Source organism: Mirounga leonina, unplaced genomic scaffold (genome assembly GCF_011800145.1).
Source record: "Mirounga leonina isolate KUSES-001 unplaced genomic scaffold, KU_Mleo_1.0 Mir_268, whole genome shotgun sequence".
Lineage (NCBI taxonomy): Eukaryota > Metazoa > Chordata > Mammalia > Carnivora > Phocidae > Mirounga > Mirounga leonina.
Window position 1 is genome coordinate 10,006,424 of NW_023270649.1, and position 13,171 is coordinate 10,019,594.

The 13,171-nt window shown below is 43.4% G+C and overlaps 1 pseudogene; it reads left to right on the top strand.

The window, feature by feature from the left end:
• The first annotated feature begins 1,082 nt into the window (after positions 1-1,082).
• Positions 1,083-2,882, top strand: LOC118026650 (annotated as a pseudogene).
• The last annotated feature ends 10,289 nt before the right edge of the window (positions 2,883-13,171 follow it).

Consider the following 13,171-nt stretch of genomic DNA (forward strand, 5'->3'; position numbering starts at 1 on the left):
GGCCCCCAAAAGTAGGGGCTGAGATAAGGCAAAGCCTAGAGGCACTAAATTACTGTTGAACTTTCTGAACTGAGGCGCAGAGCAAGTCCTGTGAGGACGGCATGGAGCTGGTCTGGAACACTAACCTAGCCCTTGAACAATGGAAGCAGGGCCGAGGAGGTTGCCAGTCCATAGTAATGTGATAGGAACTGGTGCTGTCAGACGCAAGGCTTCAGCAGAGTTAAAAGCAGCAGCTGTCCGAGTTGAAAGCTGAATTACACTCGGTCCTGGTAAAATGAGTCCCCTTTCCAAACCTGCCATTCCTCACTGTTTTACGGTGCTGCTCTTGTATTTCAGCTTCCACACTGCCCTGTCTCTCACAACTCATTCTTTCCCACAATTCTCCGTCTCAGATTCTCTTCTCACAATTCATCCTCTCCCACAATGCCTTGCTCTCCCGTGATTCCCAGGCTCTCCTACAATTTGTTTTCCTTTACAATTCTGTTCTTATTTTCTCCCCCAATTCTCATCAGCTACCCCAATTTTTATTCCCCCAGGAATTTTTTCACTAAGTTTCTATTCTCTCAGTTCTTCCCACAGGTCTCCCTGCCACTCACACAATTTTCAATATTGTAATTTCCATCTGCCTCATTATTATACATGCTGATAATTTATGCTAAAATAATTTTATATTCTCTTTAGCAATTCTTTCATATTCCGTGGCTCCCACAAGCCTCCTGTAACTATATGCATCTCCTATAATTCTCTATTCTCTTCCACAATTTTTGTTACTATAATTGTCATCTCCCTCACAATTCTCCATGGTCTGTCGATTTTATTTTCTTATAATTTACCACTTTTAAATTTCTCTTCTACACACAGCTCCCCTCGCCTCCCGTAATGCCCCCTCGCCTCCCAGGTCCTCCACCAGACACCCTGCTGAGCCTAGAGCCCGACATTGGGTTCCATCCCATGACCCTGAGATCTTGACTTGAGCCAGAATCAGGAGTCAGACGCTTAACTGACTGAGCCACCCAGGCGCTCCTGAAGTTGGAGTATATATCTTACTTAAGCTACTTGCCTCTGTATCAGTGTTAGGAACAATGCCGCCTACCCACACTTGCCAGTTCACAGTGTTCTGTGATGAGAAAAGGAGCCTGTGCCAAAAGGGAAAGCAATTTACGTCATCAAGAAAGTTGCTATGAAAAAGAAGTTCATACTAACTAAATACCGCTGAGAACATCAGATTTACATTCTAGTACAAGCTTCTTATCCCACTTTGGCCTGGCACTTGAGTGCCTCTGCCCTTCACTTACAATCTAGACCCTGTTGTATAAAGAAGCAGTTGCTGAGTCAGTAAGCAGGTACTAAAGAGTTACAGGAATGAATGAATTTTGGAAAACATCATTCATTTAACAGTACTGTCAGGGCATCTGTAACATGCCGGGTCCTGTGTTAAGTGTTGGGAATAGAAAAGTGAAAACCCTGGACAACAGTCCCTGCGTGAGGGCCAATGCCCTTAACCCCAGCACGGTGGGTCTGCCTGCTTGCTCAGAAATGTTCCCGCACCAGCCACTGCCACCCTTGTGGAGCCCAGTACCAAAGCTGAGATAGATGTCTGTTGTGGACCCTGGAAGTCTCCCCCAGGCAAAGTCAAGGAGCCTATGAAGGTGGCCATTGATGCAGGATATCATCACATTGACTGTGCCTGTGTCTATCAAGATAAGAATGAGGTGGGAAAAGCCATCCAAGAGAAGGTCGTGAAGCAGGAGGACTTCTTCATCATTAGCAAGTTAGGTCCTACCTTTGAGAGCATCCTAGTGAAGGAAGCCGATCAGAAGACTGCCAAGAATCTGTAACAGGACTATCTGGACATCTATCTTATTCACTGGTCACAGGGATTACAGCCTGCAAAGGACTTTTCCCCCCGAAGACCATAAAGGCAATGACCTCACCAGTAAACTAACATTCTTGGGTGCCTGGGAGGCCGTGGAGGAGCTGGTGGGTGAGGGGCTGGTGAGAGCCTTTGCAGTCTTCGACCACTTCCAGATCAAAAGGCTCTTGAACAAACCTAGGCTGAAGTGCAAACAAGTGACGGACCAGATCGAGTGTCCCCCTTGCCTCACAGGAAAAAATGGATCCAGGACAGCCATTCCAAGGGCATCGCTGTCACAACTTAAAGCCTTCTGGGCTCTCCCAAAAGACTTTGGGCCTAGCCAGAGGATCTTCACCTCTGGAGGATCCCAAAATTCAGGTGATGGATATGAAGCACAAAAAACCCACAGCCCAGGGTCTGATCCAATTCCATATCCAGAGGACTAGAATTGCAATCCTCAGGTTTGTCACCGACATGCATTGTTGAGAACTTTGAGGCCTTTGACTTTAAATGGATTAATGATGAGGAGATGGTGACCATTCCTAGCTTCAACAGGAACTGGAGGGCTTGGACTCGTGTTACCATTCGAAGAATGCTCTAAAATTGTGGATAACTATCTTTTAATTTGGATCAGCCCCAACTTATCTGAACCCCAGTTCTGTGCTTCCAGATGTACACAGGACATCACCCATTGAATGTTTCTGTAACTTACAGCTGATGCTATTTAAGACTAGACTCTGTATTTCTCTTATAGATGTGATGCCTTTTTTTTTAACTGCTTGTTTTCGGTGGAAGTTCCCAAATGAAAACGTTAGAAGCCCACTCTTCTATCATTTATATCCACTATGTTATCTTGCTGGGTGTGTTTGTTTGTTTGTTTGTTTGTTTTTTCCTCCTTTGACCCTTCCGTTCCTACTGCCAGAACCCTAAAGCTTTCATTTTCCCAACAAGGTCTAGGCTCTCCATACCTATAGATTATAGTCCCTGGGACTCCATTTCTAGGAATGAACAGGACACCTTGATGTGGTCTTGGAATGATTGTTGCCTCTTAGACGTCAGCGTGAAATGGTCTGTCTTGTGTTTCTCCAGAAGTAAAATGCAGCCAAGGCGCCTGGCTCAGTCAGCAGAGGATATGACTCTTGATCTTGGGGTTGTGATTTCAAGCCCCACATGGGGTGTAGAGATTATAAATAAAACTTTAATAAAAAATGCAGAAAAAATTCAACAGGTCTAAACTCAGGATAGCATCTTTACAACACAGAAAGTGTGGGTTGCTGTCAAAACCCATACTTATTTCAAACACCAGTCCAACCTCCATCACCTCCAATCTCCCCCCGGCAAAAAAAAAAAAAAAAACAAAACAAAACAAAAAAACCCTTAAACTCCCTAAAGTCTAGCACTATAACCTTCCTGCCGCTAGGTTTCTCTCCAAATAAAGCTGCTTTCTGGAAATTTAAATGGCAAAGACTCCTATTAGCTGCTGAGAGCAGCTTAACTGATTGATTTTTGAAGGTCAACATGTATAATGCTCAGAGGCCCATATTTGAAAAACCTTTATATTCTTTGTTTCCTATACAACTGACCAGAACACTTGAGTCATTTTAATAGGACTTTCCTTTTTCTTCTATATTAAGGACAGAGTGTTTACTAAAAGTGACCATCCTCTATTCTAGCTGAACAGTGGGAAACGCATTCTGACAGAAAATAAAACGTTGTGATCCCTGAGGAAGCCCTCACACCCAAAATGTTTATCACCCAGTTACAAGTTTGGAACTTTCACTTTGGATCAGCTACTGTGTTCTGGGTTTGAGGACTTTCCACAGATAAGTGGTTTTGGTGTTTCCCATAACTTAATTCCCCCAAAACTCAGACCAAATGCCATGCTTATTCAGTTAAGCTTCAGTTCCCAGAATATTTTTGTGTTCTGTTTCAAGTTGAGAAAAACATGTATGTGTATTTAGAATGGCTTCCTTAAATCTTTGGAAAGCTCTTCCAGTTTGCAGTTGAATATTTAAAAATTTCAAATTTCACCAACCAGTGACGAATTTTGCCCCATAACTTCACTTTGCAGGGGACTTAGGTCTCTCCCAACTCTTCTTTCTTTCTTTTTTTATTTTTATTTTTTTAAAGATTTTGTTTATTTATTTGACAGAGAGAGAGACAGTGAGAGCAGGAACACAAGCAGGGGGAGTGGGAGAGGGAGAAGCAGGCCTCCTGCCAAGCAGGGAGCCCGATGCGGGACTCGATCCCAGGACCCTGGGATCATGACCTGAGCTGAAGGCAGACGCTCAACGACTGAGCCACCCAGGCGCCCTCTCCCAACTCTTATTTCAAGAGAGAGAGAGACTTGTCATAGCTGTGGACAAAACAGTTTTCTGATTGTACATCAAGGTTGGTCTGCTATGACATGGGCGTGTGTAGTGCTTTGGCAGCACATAGACTAAAACTGGAAAGACCTGGACGTGTAATGGCAGAAATCAAAGCATGTATAAATATGACTGGGTGGGGTCACCGGGTGATCTTCCTTCTACAGCAGGGATCAGAAAAGTAGGGTCCATGGTCCACATCCTGCCCACAGTCTGTTTTTGTACATTCTGGGAACTAACAATGCTTTTTACATTTTTTTAAAGATTGTATTTATTTTATTTGAGAGAGCATGAGCAGGGTGAGGGGAAGAAGGAGAAGCAGACTCCCTGCTGAGCAGGGAGCCCGATGTGGGGCTCGATGCGGGGCTCGATCCTGGGACTCTGGGATCATGACCTGAGCTGAAGGCAGATGCTCAACCAACTGAGTCACCCAGGTGCCCTGGTTTTTACATTTTTAAACAGTTGAAAAACAAAAGAATATTTCTCAATACCTAAAAATTACATAAAACTGAAATTTCAAGGTCCATAAATAAAGTTTTATTGGCACAGGGCCGCATTCATTCATTTATGTGTCTCCTAGGGCTGCTTTTGTTTTACAACTGCAGAGTTGAGTAGTTACAACAAAGACCATATGAACTGCAAAGCCTAAATTATTTATTCTTTGGTCCTTTGCCACAAGTTTGCCAACCCCTACTCCACAGGATCCTCTTTCCATTACTCTTCTCTCTCTTTGGACTTCTGTGGCCAGCGCCCTGGGTTGTCTCCCTCTCAGAAGGTAGAAGAAGCACGCCCCTCTTGGAGGTTAAGTTGTATAGGTCTGCAGTAGCCTAGATCTTAAGCATTTATATATATCTTAGATTATATATATCTTAGGCCAGAGTAGGAGTAGTACTAGCCAGTGGTGAAGGGACAGAGCACAGTATTTGCCTGAGATGCTTAGAGTACCCTATTTCTTTCCGGACACTTGCCAGGGTGAGGGATTGGGGTGGGGTAGGGCAGTCAAGGGAGGTACAGGTTTGGAGATTTGTGATGCTGTTCATCTTTGTGGAGCACAATCAGCATAGCTGAGCCCATGGGTGATAAACAGAACCTCTCTGGAACAATCTATATCATCAGGGTGGGTTTAGCCACCCTGTCATGGAAAGCCCACATGAGCTGAAGGCTGTGCAGCAGACCCCTTCAGCTTTGTGGTGTTGGGAAATACTGTGGAATATGGAGTGGGCGATGAGACAGGAGGATGTGCATCTGTTTCTCTAGCCCAGATGCGTCTAGATTCTCCAGCTTTCAGAGAGAACACTTTCCAAATGACCAAAGCCCTCCGCCTCCTCGAATGATAGCGTCCTGTCTTCCCAGATCCCTTCCCAGTGCGTTGGAGTTTTGGAGTCGTGAAAGATCTGTGCCGGCCATGTTTCCAGAACTGGCATTGAGTTTCCAGAAGAGTGGTTTCCACTCTGAAGACCATCACACTTGCTCACGGATACTGTTTGGGGGTGGGAGGAAGAAGGCACAGAGGAAAATATGGATGTCGGACATGGAAGTATAATCTATAGGATTAAAAATAAATTAATTTGTAAAGAGGAAATTAATACAAGTTATGCTGAAAAGTAAACTGGTGATAGAAAAGTCTCCCCTCCTGATCATTAATATGCCCCCCTCTCTGATAACCTGAAAATAACTTAATTTGTATTTACCAGGCTGCCAGGGGTTGATCCTGATTTCTTTGCTTAACCACAAGGTGATTTGTGCAAGGTTCTGGATCTCTTCAGACCTCAGTTTCCTAATGCGGAAAATGAGGATGATAAGAGTTCTTATGTCATAGGCTGTTCCGATGGTCACAATGCAAAATGGTATGCCAAGGGTTTAGAGAGAGTCTGGCCCATAGTAGGAGCTCATATGGTTGCTGTTGTTATTCCTCAATTGTCTTTCTCCTTCCTTTAAACCCATTTCCAGACTTACTTGCAATTTTACCCTCACTCCTTCTGAAGCCATTGCCCTTATTTAACTGAGTGGTATGTTAATACAGTGAATCACCCCAGGGGCTTTTCAAGAAACACCAATACCAGGAAGCCAGCGATCCACCTCCAGCCAACTTAATCAGAATCTCTAGAGGTAAGTCCTAGGGCCTAACTCCTACTTTTGGTAGAGTTTGCCAGATGGTTCTAATGGACAGGTACCTGCTGTAACTATAAGCTGGATTCCTCTCCCTGAGCCCCCTGGAAATGCACTGGAAAGGCTTCAGGGGCCTGCCTGCCCAGCCCAATGGCCTTTTTCCCCATCATCCTTGATCTCGAATTTGCCGACATAACGGAGTGCTTTCTTGAAAGTTTCCCTTTCATTTTGATGTTCTTTCCTTCCCTGGTCTTTCCTATTCCACCTTCTTCAGTACTCCCCTTCCTCTGCTGCCCTCCTAGATGTGGCTGTTCTGGGAAAGACACTCTGGCATCGTGAGCCCTAGTTCTGACCTCTCTTGTAAGCCTGTGACTTGCACCTCTAGCCACCTGTTAGATGCCCTAGCAGTCCCTCCAAATTTCACCCGGCCCATCTCATGATCAGAACCTTGGTTCTGCCATTTATTGATCACATATGCTCTCTCTGCCTCAGATTCCCTACCTGTAAAATGGAGCTAACAGCAGTGCTTACTTCTTAGGGTTGCTGTGAGGAGTGAAGATTAAATTCGTTAATTCAGGGAAAAGGTTTAGACGTGTCCCTGGCCCATAGGACTCCACAAATGGGAGCTGCTGTTGCTGTTTGTTGTGCTGTTAATGTGATGCCATTAACCATGTCACAGTGCCCTGCACGTCCCACCTCAGCACCACCAGCCCTATCTGTGAGCCCTGCACATGGCCAGCTTGCTGTGCATGAAAGTCATTGGAGCCCATGCGTTAAGTTCATGTAATGCTATCCTCATTAACCCTGGCACCAGAGAGGTTGAGCAGTTTGCCCAAGGCTACACAGCTGGTAAGATGCATGGCCAAAATTTGAGCCCAAGTTAGATTTCAAAGCCCATACTTTTTCTACTATAATATGAAAATGATTGAAAATTTAATATGATGGGGGTGCCTGGTTGGCTCAGTCGGCTGAGCGTCTGCCTTTGGCTCAGGTCATGGTCCTGGGATCTAGCCCTGTGTCAGGCTCCCTGCTCAGTGGAGAGCCTGCTTCTCCCTCTCCCTCTGCCCCTCCCCTCCACTTGTGCTCTCTCTCTTACACACATTCTTTCTCAAATAAGCAAGTAAAATCTTTAAAAAAATTAATTATATTCAATATAGTTAGCTTTTTTTGGTAACTCAAACCTAAGGGGACCAACCATCGCACTTTGCCCTGAACTGAGGGTTTTCCTAGGACGGGGGATTCTCAGAGCTAAACCAAAAAGTCCCAGGCAAACAGACAAATTGGTCACTCTATATAATCAAACCCAAGCCTTCCCCACACACCTCCAAAGAAAGTAACCTTGGTCTAAATCACCTACAAAATGCCTTGACTTTGTCCACAAAGATAAAATGATAGTGGGATATTGTGATTCACAGTAAGAAATATACATTTGGTCTTCCATCCCAGTTCCTAGCGCAGAGCTCCTAAGGCCTTTAGAATTTCCTTTGTGATGAGAGCAATAAAAAGTGTCTTTTGTTATGTTAATGAGGTGACTTTGGGAAAACTTTTAAGGATGGGGGCTGGTTGCCAGGGGAACCAAGCAAGTGAGGAGAGGATTGGAACTTTCAGTCCCACCCCCTGATCTCTGGGGAGGGGAGAGAGGCTGGAGATTGAGTTCAGTCAGCAATGGTCAATGATGTAATCAATCGAGCCTATGAAGCAGAGCCTCCATAAAAACCCAAGAGGACAGGGGTTGGAGAGCTTCTGGGTTGGTGAACACATCTGGTTGCATGAGTGACGCACTCAGCATAGAAGCTCCGTACCCTTTCCCCATGCCTTGTCCTATGCATCTCTTCCATCTGGCTGGTCCACGGTTATATCCTTTTCTCATGCAGTGGTGATCCAGTAAGGAAAATGTTTCTGAGCTCTGTGGGCGGCTTTAGCAAGTTAAACCCAAGGAAGGGATCATTGAAACCTCCGATCTATAGCTTGTCGGTCAGAAGCACAGGTGATAACCTGGACTTGGGACTGGGGCCTGACGTTGCTGGGGGTCTTGTAAGACTGAGCCCTTAACCTATGTAACCGGATGTTATCTCTGGGTAGATAGTGTCAGAATCGAATGGAATTTGTGGGACACTTGGTCAGTGTCCTCGGAGAACTGAGTGAAGGGTTTGGTGGTATTGGAAAAAAACACATGGGATGTAGTTAGAATAACAGCTAGCCATATGTTGTTAGTCATTTTTAGCTTCTCTGGTGAGAAATCAATCTTCTATCTTGCCATTTAATTTTTTAATAGCCCTTCCCAGTCAACATAGATGGTCCCAATATATTCATTTTTTTAATTAAAATTTATTTTTTTTAAAGATTTTATTTATTTGACAGAGAGACACAGTGAGAGGGAACACAAGCAGGGGGAGTCGGGGAGGGAGACGGAGGCTTCCTGCGGAGCAGGGAGCCCGATGTGGGGCTGGATCCCAGGACCCTGGGATGATGACCTGAGCCGAAGGCAGACGCCTAATGACTAAGCCACCCAGGCACCCCTAAAATTTATTTTTTAAAAGATTTTATTTTTAAGTAATCTCTATACCCAACATAGGGCGCAAACTCACAATGCTGAGATCAAGTCCTATGCTTCACAGACTGGGCCAGCTGGGTGCTCCTTAAATTTATTTGAGTGAATTTGGGTGGGGGAGATACTTTGTTTTGTTCAAATTTAAGAACTCCTTTGGAGGTAAATGGAAATAAATTGTGATTTAAAAAAAAAAAACAAAACTGGAAATCTCAGTTGATGAAAGTAATGAAGACTAGAGCAACAGCAACTGGGAATGTTCTAGTTATCAAATCAGTGCCCCACAAATAAAGAGAACCAATATTTTAAACTTATTTTTTCTATATATGTTCATATTAGCTTTCAAATATTTAAGCTCTATTATCAGTTAACTGATTAGAGATTAAGATTAATTAAAGGAAAATTTTCAAAAAAGGTCAAATCATGACTCTGATAAAAATGTAAGATGAACACATGACTACATGATTAAAGATTTGATTTAACTCATCCCTGTGGGAACTAGTAAGATAGTACAATTACTTCGAAGGAGAAACCAAAGAACACACACATAGCTCAGGAAGGTTGAAATGAACTTGTAGATGGAGGCACACTGGCCTCTTCCACCATGGGGGAGGAGAGTCTTTTGACCCTCCAGGGCATAGGATGTACATATCTATAGATATAAATGATTTTGCAGGGGCGCCTGGGTGGCTCAGTCCTTAAGCGTCTGCCTTCAGCTCAGGTCATGATCCCAGTGTCCTGGGATCGAGCCCCCGCATCAGGCTCCCTGCTCAGTGGGAAGCCTGCTTCTCCACCTCCCGCTCGTGCTCTCTCAAATAAATAAAATCTTAAAAAAAAGAAGTAGGTGCAGTTTAAATAAATGCTATGTAGAGCTAAACATGGACCATTGACTTCACTAAAATCTCCATTTTTGTTTTTCTGTGATTATAAAGCCAAATTAGAAAAAGGGCCTATGTATGTAACAGGATGTTCAACTTAAAAAAAAAAAAAACACAAAAAACTAAAAAACAAAAGTTATATCTACTTACTTGTTCATTATTTTCCCTCATAAGGAAGTTCTGAGAGCAGGAATTTTCTCTTGTTCTCTGCTTTTTTTTTTTTTAGGATTTTATTTATTTGTCAGAGAGCATGCACACAAGCAGGGGAAGCGAAGCTGCAGGCAGAGGAACAGGGAGAAGCAGACTCCCTGCTGAGCAAGGAGCCCAATGAGGGGCTCGATCCCAGGCACCTGGGATCATGACCTGAGCTGAAGGCAGACACTTAACTGACTGAGCCACCCAGGCATCCCATCTCTGCTCTGTTCTGTAAATAGGTGCTGGGGAAAGCTTTTGAACGAAAGAGCAAATAAAATCAACTTTTTAAAAGTAAGCTTCAAGCACAAACATTTCCATCAGACCCATGTTGTATTATTAATTCCTGAATATATACAATCATCTACAATGTTTTAGTAATTAACTTATCTTAATAGAGCCTGGTAGCAAACATGGGGTATCTTACTTTCATAATATGAAGATTATTTAACATCAATAAAATTTTATATTTTTCTGTTTAGCAAAGGTATCTATGAAATATATCATAATTATCATACTGTGTTTCTAACATAAGCACAGTTATATAAATTCCTGTCTCTGGCATCCAAAAGAAGGAATACTAGAATTTACATATATCATAAATCTGTCATTTAGGGAATTTATAGTGCACTTTGTTATAGTGAGAACAAATTTTAAAAGATGCATTTTCTTTATTTTCACATTATACAAATATTATACCACACCAAAAACACCACATGTTTGTAAGTTCAGTAAAATGAAAGGTATGGGGCCGCACAAGGAATTTAGGGTTAGATTTATGGGTTTTATCCCCTTGGTTATAGTCAGATGAGGATAAAAGAATTGTACCAAAATGGCCACTTACCATCTAAAGAACACCAAAGCACCTCACTGTTTTGAAATTGACCATGGAGAACCTCAGAGCTCATATATATACTATAGAATGTATGTTAAATGGACTTAAAAGGAGATCCCCAAAGTTCAGATGGAAATTGTTTCTACTAGAATGTACATAGGTGTCTTGTTGGAGGTTTCCCCAGAGGCAAGGGGGTGAATGCAGGTAGGTTATTTGGAAGGTGATCCCAGGAAATATTAACAAGGGAATGGGGAAGTGAGATGGGGAGGAGAAGGAAGCCAGTAAAGAGTAAATAATCAAGCCAGTTTCCACGCTAGGCATGTGGAGCTCCATCCCCCTGGGGAGCACAGGGAGACCCTGTAGAGTTCTCCCTAGCAAGAGATGAGGTAGCTGGGGTGTTGAGCCACCAAATCCCTGTCCATCACTAGTTGAGCTGTCCTCAATGACTGAAAAGCCCTCCGATGAAGATTGGCAGGTGTTCAAGGTAAGCAGCCTTTGGCAATCAGTGGAGAGTGCCAGAAAGCTAGGGGTGATTTCCTGGTAGCATCTGTTAGAATAGATTTTGAAAGTTCAACTGATGAAACTGTGTCTTTCAGTTCTTGGTGCATTTCCTTTTCCCGATGAAAATCAACTGGGGTAGCCAACTCCAGGCTGGAACTCCCTGTCCCTGTTTTCTCGTCTGTAAAGCGGGAGGCCTGGACCACATGATCTCGAGCATTTCTTCCATCTTAAGGTTCTATGTTTGATGCAAATGGACCTCTTCTTTTATTTGCTTGAAAGGGTCAGTGTGGGCTAGCCAGACTGAGCAAAAGGTAGGAGGTGGAATGTAATACTGTTTTAGTCAGGACTTCTCTGGATACAAGAGATAAAAACTTTCTCAAGTTCAAAGAAAGTATATTAGAAGGATCCAGGGACTCCTAGAGATGGGGAGCAGCAGATAGATCCAGGCCTTAAAGGAACAGAAGAATCTTCAAACTAGAGATATAGAGGGATATTGATATGATACAGACAGGGATAAAGAAACAGACATATAGATGATATAGTTGTAGTTATAGAAATAGAGACATAAATATATAGAGATATTGTGATAGATCTAGGGACATAGATAACTATAGATACAGAGATCTAATTATACATATAGTGATAGAGGTATAGTAGTAGAGTTCCAGACATGTAGATACAGTATTAGATAGTTGTGGAAATATGGAGAGAAATAACTAAACATACACAGAGAGTGATAGACATATACTTAGAGATGTATAGATATAGGCAGACATGGATATAGTTACAGTTGTAGAGATATACTGTGATATAGGGTTATAGATATGTAGCTGTCTAGCTACAATACAGATTGTGTATTGATACAGATATAGATATGTATACAGATATAGATGCAGATAAAGATTGATAGGGGACCACCTAGTCCCTGAGCATCTGCTCCCTTTCCACTCAGTAGTCTTGTTGCTCCCTCTCCTGCTTCCCCATCAGTCCCCTGCCCTAACTTCAGCTTGGACATGGCTTGACTTGTCCCACTGCCACTCTCCAGCCTCTACTGCTGACTAATGACCTTAGTGTCCCAGTTCCACAGTCCTGGAGAGGAAAAGTATGGCTTTTATATCCACCCTGGTCCAATCAGTTATGGCCAAGTACTGGTGAGTCACAGGGCACAAACTTGACTACTAAGCCTACCACGTTAGTTGGATTGTAGGATCTAGTTTTAAAATTTGGGGAGGGTGGGGCACCTGGGTGGCTCAGTCAGTGAAGCGTGTGACTCGATTTTGGCTCAGTTCAAGATCTCAGGGTTGTGAGATGGAGCCCCACGTTGGGCTCCACACTCAGCACGGAGTCTGCTTGAGATTCTCTCCCTCTGCCCCTCCCCCTGCTGGCTCACTCTCTCTAAAAAGAATAAATAAAATCTTTTAAAAAATAAAAGTTGGGGAGGGAATCATAAGATGTCCAAGCATCCTAAAATATGCCTGGTTATTACTCCTAAGGAGTGCTAGGGGTGTAGTTCTGTACTTAAAGAGGATGAGGACACTTGGATGGCCAATGAGTCAAAGAGCGTAATATCACATACAGTGTGATATTAGTTTCAGGTGTACAATATAGTGATTGACCAATCCTATACATTACTCAGTGCTCCAAGCAAAGAAGTTTCAAGATTTCCTGTTTCGTAAAAATCTTGCCATCTCAAAATTGTTTTAGAAAACAGTTCATGGGGGCGCCTGGGTGGCTCAGTCGTTAATGTCTGCCTTCGGCTCAGGTCATGATCCCAGAGTCCTGGGATCAGGCCCCATGTCGGGCTCCTTGCTCTGCGGGAAGCCTGCTTCTCCCCCTCCCACTCCCCCTGCTTGTGTTCCCTCTCTCACTGTGTCTCTCTCTGTCAAA